Genomic DNA, 11,184 nt, shown 5'->3' on the forward strand with positions numbered 1-11,184 from the left:
AAGGAACCAAATCACCATCAGTGACAGAATGGAGAAAAAAACCTTGAGAGAAACCAGGCTCAATCAGGGGGCCAGTTCCCCTCCAGCCAGACGAACCAGCAGGTTGATCCATGCTGCAGCAAAGTTAGATTGTGCAGAGGGCTCATCTGGTTCCGTGGTCTTGTCCCGATGGCCGATTAGGAGACAAGGTCTTCACTGGGATCTGTCTCTGGGGCTCATCTAGTTGTCCTGGTCTCCGCTGAAATTCAGAACTGTCTCTAGGTGCTGATCCACCATCTATGCTGGATATGGACTGGATCTGGTGGCTACAGTGACCTTGGAATAAGAAATAAACTGACTAATATTAGCGTAGATGCCATTCTTCTTATGATGTAACAAGTGCATGGGAAGTGTTCCCAGTTCTAGGTGATGATAAGACTCGAAAGTATTTATTTGACAAAACAGGGACATAAAAATAGAACTCTTTGGCGTAGGCCCCATCCGTAGCTTGAATCTGTAAGTCTTAGATAAGTCCAGCTATTGCTGCCGAAGATGAAGGCAGGGGCGGAGTCTACCCCCCTGCGTGGACAGGGCCAACCTGGTGGTGGTGGGGAGGATGGAGGGGAACGACACATCAGTATCTGCAAACACAAGGAAGGGTGAGTAGAGAGCTTATATATTCCTCGTATCGAGTGACGATTGGCTAGATCTAATTGTAATGTGTGACATAGCATTAAAGGGGTGGTTGACTGCCTTTTTTCTTTGCTTGATTGTGTTTATGGGGTGCAGTATAACATGTCTTTGTGTTTCGTTTGTTAAAAAACACCTTATTTTTCATATATTTCACCTTTATTGTAAGCCGCTTTCTCCATTGTCATTTGAACGACCGGTTGACGTCCTGATTCTATGAAGCCACTCCCTCAGAAATAGGCAATGGGCTCAGATTGGTTAGGTGGCTGGGTGTGTTGTGATTGGCTAAACCGCGTACTGCACGTTGTCCAGAAACTTCACGCCCATTACCATTACGGGCGATAGTTGCATGTGCTCTGGTGGAATGTAAATAATGGTGTCAATATTGCCGTATCAATTTGAGCTTTCTGGAGAAAGCAGAATGAGAGCCGGCTCGCATTCCACAAGGTTGTAAATGTATCGGGTTACCATGAAACCAGGGTCTTGTTCGGCGTCCTGGGGTGTTACAAAGTATTTGTGAAATCTAGCTAACAAAATATATATTGTGTGTTGGAGTGTTCCAGACGCTACACGGTAATGAAGCATGGCTCTTACAGATCGTTTCTGAATGGTAAGTATTTTTTTTATTTCTCTCAAAGATTTTAGATACGCTGTTAATTGTAAATGCTACTGCTGTTTATGTTATCTTTTGAGGTACGGTTTTCTCCTGATTAAAGATTTAATGTAGCTGAATACATGAATACAAGACTGAGTAGTACCATTTTTTTAAGTTATTGTTTTATTTATAGAATGAACAACTGTTTGTCTATTCACAAAACTTAGTTTACTCACAATTTGTCGTTTTCTTTAGGTATACATGTAGCAACTGTGTAAAAATGCCAACAAAAACTGAAAACATCTGTTGCAAAGAAATACATAAGGTATTATAAAAATATAGTCCCAAAATTATGCCTATATACTTTATAGTTATGTGTTGTCCTTTTGTCATAAGCTGTAATATAATTATATCAAAAGATGGAGGGAAGGTCAATGCACAGGAATTACTTATTCTCTAACAATTTTTTTTAGGTTGTACAACGAATGATGCAGGTTCCGAACCCACCTACATGCATGGTTCAGCATCCAGGCTTCGAACCAAGCTGCTTAAATGCATACACTTTACAAAATATACATAATATTTATATAGCTGACTATGGAGCAGTGAGACGCAGAACAGAAGAAGAGTATGTTTTTATTTATTGTTCAAAAAGTTTGATGTGTAAAATCACTTTTGTAAAATCAGTTACATAACAAAGAGATAAATAAAACAAATAATAATCTTTGGTAACACTTTATTCGGTAGTCCACTTTAGACATTCTATTAACAGTAAGTAACTTTGCAACTACATGTCAACTAGCAGTTAGTAGAGTATTAGTAGACTGTCTGCTTAATATCTTCTAACACTTTCTTTGTCAACATTCTACTAACCCTAAACCTACCCTGTCTACTCTTAGAGTTATTAGACATGTAGTTGCAAATTAATGAGAATTACTTGACATGTAGTTGACATGTAGTTACAAAGTTACTTATAGTTAATAGAATGTCTAAAGTGGACTATCGAAATAAAATGTAACCTAATCTTTCTGTATCAATGTATTTATAACATCAATATTTTCACATGACATTTACATGTTTCCAGTAAAAACAAAAGTTTTATACACACTTTTTGAAATTGTCCTTTCCTGCCATGGGTGTTTTCGTTACCTGGCCTACCGCAGCTTTGTCAGCTGGTGCTGGGGCTACCTAGAACGAGATATGAGGGTTGTCATCCCGTCATGTGTTGTTCACCGGATCCGCCAGCAGTTTCCTGATCCAACTGGCCAGTATGTTGGGTTCCGGCCCCCCCTTGACTGAAGCGGGACACATGGCGTGCAATCACATCTTCCTTTGATGGTTTTTCAATCTGTGAAGACAGAGGTGGTGGAATAGGGACTGCATTCAGCTCTTCTGTGTATGGCATGGGGTCCAGAAAGACTTTATCTACCATCGACAGTCTTTAAGAAAAGATGAAATCTAAAGTCACTATATTGTTTTATATAACTACTGATAAACAATCCTACTTTGCTGTGCAGTTTTCATGTGTATTATTTATTAATAATTATTTATTTTCTCATTTATTTTATTACAGTTATTTATTAATTTCATATTGTTCATATTGTTGAACAAAATCCTTTGTTCAACTTACTGTATGTTGGGTCGGTTTTCACTGGCTTTGCTGTGCATTCCCCCTTTTTGGACTTAGGAAAAATGAATTTGAACACAGCCTGTCCTGTAGTTGTTGTTGCCTGGTCACGGTCAGCATTTTCATTGTAGTGCATGGCTGCGAGATACAACCTTTAAACGGAGAACAACACATAAAATATGACAACATTACTAGACAGTAAGAGATTTTCTTTTTTAGTAATAAATTAGCTATTGCTACGCCTGTTACCTGCACAACATCCCTATGAAAGGGAAAAAACACGTTCTTTGAGGCGAAACGAAGAATAAGGCAGTGAAATGCCTCCAGTGATGATGTTTGGAATTGGTGACTGAGTTTTTCTACGTCCTTCAGTACTCTCCTGTTGTATAGCACCTTTCCCAACTTGTGGGGTTCCACTGATCCTGTAGCGGCACATACATGAAACTATGAAGATGATATGTACATTTTACCAGTTCACTGTCACATTAGTTATACTTTTTATATAGTCATACCTGGTTGGAACCATTTCTTTTGATCCCTGGAATCTCTGTCCGGGTGTTCACACTTAGGGAACAGGGGGTTTTCGTGAACATGCACATTTTGAATGTGGTTCAGCAGTGAGGTCTACTTTGCCACCTTTTCTGGCCCAGACACAGAGGAAGTCGCACTACAGTATATGTGATTTTTTTTATGCTACGCAACCATGTCTTCAGCACCTTGCAGTCTTTTCTCTGTGAAAGTTTGTCTAGTTTCTTTGACAACCCTATACAAGCACATACGTCAGTTGTATAAGTATTACTTTTACATAACCAAATCACAAGCTAAATGTACATTTACAAGCCTGTCATCATGTTTATAATGAATTCAATCCAAATAAGAATATGTACCTTTCTTAAAGTGCCACACGTCATAGAACTGAGTGATGCTGCGTTCCCTCAAATACTTTTGAATCTGTGGATGTCTATCGGTGATTACGTAGTCAACAGCTAAACCATTTGACTCCAGTTTATCCAGGCAACGCTTTAATCCCTCCTTTTCCATGTGGTAACTGCCTCCCGCCTCGTTGCTCTATTTTGGGAATAGCATATTTAAAATATGGAAGTGTTAACAGTAACAGATTGCATAAAGAGTAACAATTTTTGTACATAACTAGGAGTTTCTAACCTGAATTAGTTGAAGATCCAGAATTGTGTTGGTTTCCACATGCATCAAAGTGTAGCTACCAAATTTGGCTGAGTGTCCTATGGCACACATAATCGAAAGTAGACCATAAATGATACCAGTAATTCAATATTTTATGAAAACTACAATACTTTCAAAATAAGCAGCCTAAATATTAATATTGTTGTAAGCATACCTGGTGTGTCAGCGTGCATAACTCCAGCTAACAGAACCTTTCCCTGCTGTTGCAGCTGTATAATAATATGTAGTTGATCTCTGTTCCACTTATGTATGATGGTAGGCTCAATGAAATTCCTGGCATGTTTCCTGAAAGTGCTATATTTCGTCATCTGGAGGGAGGTTCGTGGCCTTGAAAATCTATGAAAGAATAAATACAGAAACATGCATTTACATACAAACTGAATGAACACAGTTACTTTCCTATAAATTTACTTGTAATATGGTTTTACATACCTTCTGCAGTTGAACAAAGGATCCACAGGTAAAATATGTTGCAGCAGACAGTAACAGGTTACTCCCTACTATGGGCTGGCTCTGCCACTGTCTGTGGTACTGACACTTCTCACAGAGCTGAGTGAATGCCACAAAAGTCCCCATTTGCCTGCTTTGCTCTGCACATTTTGTCTTACAAATTGGACAGGACCCCAATAACTCTCTTAGGCAACTTTCAAAAACGATGTATTTTTTTTTAGTTAGTCTGGGGATCTATCCTAAATATAAACAAATATAAAATTGTCCTATTTTAATATGTTGATTGAACCGTAATTAATTTTAAAAAATTTGAAATTTATAACTTACGACAATTCAGATTCCTCAGTGGCAGTACACTCGGGGTTATATGTCGAGTCATGTGGTTCCACTAGTACTTCTGATTCAGTGTCATCTTTTTCCTTCTCCTTCTCCAATACCAGACGAGGTCTCTTGCTTGGTCTGAACATTGAGCCCTTTATTGGTATCGAAGACAGATGCACATCTTGCAACATGACAGTTGTTTCGGTACCAACCTTCAAGTCTTAGATTCCAGCTATTGCTGCTGAAGACGAAGGCAGGGGCGGAGCCTAACCCCAAAAGAAGTGAAGGAAGTTATATATCCACCAGTTGAAGTATTACTTAGAAGATCCTAGAACATTCAAGACGAAACAAAACAAATGAAAAGAATATTTAATTAAGTTAAAAATGTACCAGATTATTATCTAAAAGTGTTGGTGCTTTATAGAGTAGAGTAGAGGGACCGCAATAGGCCGGATAGTGATAGAGCCCACAGGAGGAAAGGCCTCGATAGGCCACAGGAGGAAAGGCTCCAATAGGCCACAGTGGGAAAGGCCCTGATAGGCCACAGTGGGAAAGGCCCCTATAGGCCACAGAGGGGAAGGCCCCAATAGGCCATAGTGAGAAAGGTCATTATATGCCACAGAAAAAAATGCCTCAGAAGGCTACAGAAGGGAAACCTGAGAAAGACAGGCCGCAGAAAGAAATGCCACAAGGTAAGCTGCATAGAGAAAGGCCACGAAAGATAGGCCACAGTGAGAAAGGCTAAGGTAAGCCGCAGATAGTAAACCACAAAAGGTTGTTAGGAGTAATATTAATAGGCATTACACCACCACCAGTAATTGCATATAGACTACCTTGAGGACAACTTGAAATTATTTGCTGAGCCTTTGAGATGGTTTGAGGTTCAGGTCTAATGTATGATTCGAATGCGGAGGATGACCATCTGCCCAGTAGCTTGATGGCTGATGTTGGAACTCCACATTCAGCAGCAGTAGTGGCCGCCCCAATCCTAAAGGAATGGCCGGTGTATTGAAGTGGTGACAGACTGCTTTCTAAAACAGTGGCTAAATGAGAGCTGAACCAGACCGTAGTTATTGGTGCACCGTTAGGTAAAATAAATAAGGGAGAGTGAATAGAAGTGCGGAGACAAATTTTTAGATATCTAATCATGGAGGAATAGGGGCAGAACTGGTAATCATTTTTATATAGAGACAATGTATATGGAGTGCTTAAGGAAAATGGTAAAGAAGTTAGGTGAAAAGTGAATATCTGAAAGTGACAAATCTCTTGAAGATTCAAAATGCTTAGATTCAGACGTAAATTCTCCTGGACGCATAAAGCCATAGAAAGCTGTTAAAAACAAAGTTTCTAAAAGAACATTAATGTAACCAGAAAACAGACTGTTACGTAGGGATATAATTAGCCGTTATATTGTATATATGTACTTACACAAACCATTCGGAGGGTTGTTACATGTGTGTAGCTACAGAAATATTACAGCTGTAGATACTATGTACCAATGTGTACTTACACTGTGGTTACATACTACGTACACATCTAGTTACTATGTAAGTAGACAAGTATTAGGGCCACTTAATATAAAGTGGTAAAGGAAACATCTAATTTAGCAGGATTTCGGAAAGGTTTGGGCAGGGAGTAGGATCCTGCTTGGCTGAGGGACATAGACGTCTGATAGACTGAAAACGAAAACAACAAAAGCGCATCAGCTACCATATTACAGTGACGGGGAATATTAGCTTTAAAGATAAAAATGTGAATAACTGACTGCCAGGTCAGTCTCCTCAGAATCTGCATAATCAAAGGGCAATTAGATCTCCCTTTGTTGATAATGGTGACCGTGGCTTCATTATCGCAAAATAAAATTATATGCTTACGGGACCATGCTTCACCCCAAAGAAAGCTGGCTACAGCGATAGGATAGATTTTGTGAAGAGCCGATGAGACAGAACCTGAAGCTAGGTTAGGAAAATCATTTGGCCAGGTTTCAGCGAACCATTGCCCTTGAAATTTTATTTTAAAAACTAATAGAGGGGCGGCGTCTGTGAAAAGTTATAATTCATTAGACGATTCTGAAACATCATTATAGAAAAAAGAGATGCCTTTCCAGTTATTTAGCAGAAGATTCCAGAATTTGAGATCAGACAAGCACCCTTCGTCTAAGTGGATCAAATCATATACATTTGGCACGGAATAAGCTAAAGGTAACAGACAAGAGATAAAAGATCTGCCTTGGGGAATGATACTCATGGAGAAGTTTAGATGACCGAGCAGAGAAAGCATGTTTCGTTTTGATATGGTGCGTAGAGATAAAAAAGTCTCCATAACTGATCTAATTCTGAGGAGTTTTTCGTTTGGGAGAGAAGCTTGCATTTTGACCGTATCTAGTAAAATACCCAGGAATTCAAGAGAAGTTGACAGACCCAGTGTTTTTTCTTTAGACAGGAGAACACCAACATCACTAAAGACCTGTTTAAGTGTGTCAAGTACTTTAGTTTGGAATGAAGGAAAATCAATAAGCAAAAAATCGTCCAGCAGGTTCAAAACGAAAGGAAGCTTACAGACATTCAACAGTATCCAGCACAGCTCTTCTGTGAGACAATTAACACTTTTTGGACTACTCCGGCATTCGAAGGTGAGTCTGACTGTGAAGTAGAATTTAGAATTCCATTTGACGCCTGTCAGACCCTGTTCAGTGCTTTGTGTGTGTTCTGCTCCCCATGTGTTTCCATGCCCTTATTTGGTCCTTCCCGTTCCTGTCCTAATTGTTTCCAATTTGTTCCAGGTGTGTCTGGTTATTATCCTTGTTTCCCTGTGTATTTAAGTTTGAGTCTGTGCAGTCTGTCTTTTTCTGGAATTGTTTGTCTATCCCCTCTGCTACGTGTGCTTCGCTTTCGTTTGGATTAATAAAGACTGTTAATGTGAATTCCCTACGTCTCCTTGCTCCTTCGCTCCTCGCCACATCACAGTAGTAGCAGCGATCATGACAACGCCGGAGAGAGCCCAATCAGAAGGATGAATTGGTATGGTTTTGAAAGCGTCCATGGTATTGCTATAGCTAGCCAAGCACCTTGGCCAGCTAACTTAATTAACTGGATAGTGTTATCGACCGAAGCGTAATACAGAGAAAAACGGTTCTGAGGGGATACATTCATTAACGCTTGCTGTGAAATTCGAATGGGGAGAGGACATGTCAAATATTAACCATTTTTCCCTGAATATTTCTGGGTGGCGACTCCGAGCGAATTAACCCAAAAAGGACTAAAGGGAGGAGAGGTGAGAGGACCGATTACGTAACCTTTATTAACTTCTTTCTCGAGCAAAGCGGAGACCACATCTGGTTCAGCGAGAGCAGATTGTAAATTTTTTGCTACAAAAGAAGTAGAGAGAGGGAAAAGGACTCCTACCCAAAATCCTTGGGAAAGACAAGTAATTAAGAAATCAACGAAAGGTGGATCAGGGTGAGAAGAGAGATAGGAAGAAAGTACTGGGACAGTAATGGGATTAGAGGGGTGAACACTCAGAATTTTTTTCTGAGAAGGGACCTTCACTCTGGGAGGAGGCTTGAACCTCCGTGGGCAAGCCGATTTCAGGTGTGGGTCCTTGCAGAAGCAGACATGAGCAAATTTACATTGAGGGAAGGAACACACAGATTCATTAAAATTATTACATAAAGCAGAGCCATTAAATTTCAGAATAGGACAGCCTCTGGCATCTGCCGGCGTGCTTACATTTGCAGCACCGTGGACAGCGTCTGTAGCTCGACTATCGTAAGCTTTGGGGCAAAAAGGTGCCGATTGACCAAGCTTTTCTGGCCTGCAAAATAACGAACTAAGAGTTCAGTGTCTGTGTTAATCCTTGAGTTGTATAGAGTAACGAAAGATGCAAACTTTGCAGAGAGGGATTTATGGTATTCATATGATATTCATGAAATAGCGTACCCCAATAACGCTGATTGAAATCTGCCATAATAGCCAAGTAAAGGTCTAATTCATCCCTACGATTAGGAAAAACTTGACATAAAATATCCCTGTAAATACTAAAAGCAATTATGAATTCACCGAATTAAAGATTCTGTTGCAGTCTGGGATCAGACGTTTTAAGGAAAACTGCCATGTCACCACAGTCTACCATTTGCCGATCGGCTGCGGGTGAAGGAAGCAGCAGTGTAGCTAGGTTAATGTCCTTACCTTGGATAATATTTTGTCTTAATTGGGATGACACTGTTACTGCAGCAGGTGAGACAAAATGCCTACCGAAAGCTTGGGCTGGAACTGCAGTGGATAGATTGAAATGCGATGTCATAGGTAGGGCGTTAATGTCTTGACTTGAAGTGTTAGCCGACTGGTTAGGTGCCTGTATTCCCGAGGATGTAGAGGTGGCACTCAAAGGGTCGTTGGATCCGCAGGCGGGAGGAAAAGCCGGGGGGAAGCCTGAAGAACTTGAAGGCGGGGTTAAACCTGGAGTGCAACCAGCAAGAGCATTCTTGAAGATAGCCATTTTGGATTTGAAACCCTTAACAGTATCTGAAAGGCTTTTGAAAGCCTGGATGAGCTGAGCATTGGCATCAGTATCTTCGGAGTTAGGCGGAGGATGCGAGGTCTGCGCGGATGTCATAAGTCTTTTTGCTGCGTGAGGCGAAGATGACTTAGCTGACCGCTTCCTACTAGTTTGTTTGAGTTGCTGATGTTGACTGGGGTGAAGCAGGTGGAGTACCCAATGTGTTGAAGGCCAAAAGTAGCCGATCATCTCTTGACAGACCTTGGTTGATAGGAATGCCGGCAGCCTGAAGAGTATTGATAATCTTCTCTGAGGACCACTAAGCCCATGGAGAGTCATGGTTTTGAAGACGAATGCTACACCGAGTAGCAACGGGAGATGGTGGAATGAAATCATCATCTGAGTTATCACAGACAACGAGAGGTTGCTGTGACATTTGGGTTTGAACAGGATGGTCGTAAGGAACGACACATCAGTATCTGCAAACACAAGGAAGGGTGAGTAGCGAGCTTATATTTTCCTTGTGCAGAGTGACGATTGGCTAGATCTAATTGTAATGTGTGACGTAGCATTAAGTCTTCCTAGTAGAACTTGCGCTAAAGCTTCCATTTCCGGTTGACCTAATTAATGCAGCCTAACAATCCCTTAACGGATTTGAGTAATAGAAATGTTAAGTGTGTTATGTGTAAGCCAGGTTAAAGAGATGGGTCTTTAATCTAGATTTTACTGACAGAGTGTGTCTGCCTCCTGAACAGTGTTAGGTATAATATTTCAGAGTTTGGACGCCAAATAGGAAAAAGATCTGCTGCCCGCAGTTGATTTTGATATGCTAGGTATTATCAAATTGCCAGAGTTTTGAGAACGCAGTGGACGTGGAGGACTATAATATGATAAGAGCTTGCTCAAGTACTGAGGTGCTAAACCATTCAGGGCTTTATAAGTAATTAGCTGGATTTTAAAATCTATACGATGTTTAATAGGGAGCCAGTGCAGTGTTGACAGAACCGGGCTAATATGGTCATACTTCCTGGTTCTAGTAAGAACTCTAGCTGCTGCATTTTGGACCAGCTGAAGTTTGTTTATTAAGTGTGCAGAACAACCACCCAATAAAGCATTACAATAATCTAACATTGAGGTCATGAACGCATTAATTAGCTTTATTGCATTTGACATTTAGAGCATAGGTCATAATTTTGATATATTTTTGAGATGGAAAAATGCAGTTTTACAAATGCTAGAAATGTGGCTTTCGTAGGAAAGATTGCTATCAAATAGCACACCTAGGTTCCTAACTGATGACGAAGAATTGACAGAGCAGCCATCAAGTGTTAGACAGTGTTCTAGGTTATTACATGCAGAGGTTTTAAGTCTGGCAATTAACACCTCTGTTTTTTCAGAATTTAGCAGTAAGAAATTACTCGTCATCCAGTTTTTTATATTGACTATGCATTCTGTTCGTTTTTCAAATTGGTATGTTTCGCCGGGCCGCGAAGAAATATAGAGCTGAGTGTCAACAGCATAACAGTGAAAGCTAACACCGTGTTTCCTGATGATATCTCCCAAGGGTAACATATAAAGCGTGAAAAGTAACGGTCCTAGTACTGAGCCTTGAAGTACTCCATACTGCACTTGTGATCGATATGATACCTCTTCATTCACTGCTACGAATTGATGACGGTCAGATAAGTATGATTTGAACCATGCTAATGCACTTCCACTAATGCCAACAAAGTTTTCTAGTCTAAAAGAATGTTGTGGTCGATAGTGTCGAGCGCTAAGATCCAGTAACACTAATAGAGAGATACAACCATGATCAGATGAT

The 11,184-nt window shown here is 40.4% G+C and overlaps 1 pseudogene; it reads right to left on the minus strand.

The window, feature by feature from the left end:
• Positions 1-2,474: 2,474 nt before the first annotated feature.
• On the minus strand, positions 2,475-4,156 carry LOC107566973 (uncharacterized; annotated as a pseudogene).
• Positions 4,157-11,184: the final 7,028 nt, after the last annotated feature.

Source organism: Sinocyclocheilus grahami, unplaced genomic scaffold (assembly GCF_001515645.1).
Source record: "Sinocyclocheilus grahami isolate Dianchi unplaced genomic scaffold, SAMN03320097.WGS_v1.1 scaffold1118.1, whole genome shotgun sequence".
Taxonomy (NCBI): Eukaryota; Metazoa; Chordata; class Actinopteri; order Cypriniformes; family Cyprinidae; genus Sinocyclocheilus; species Sinocyclocheilus grahami.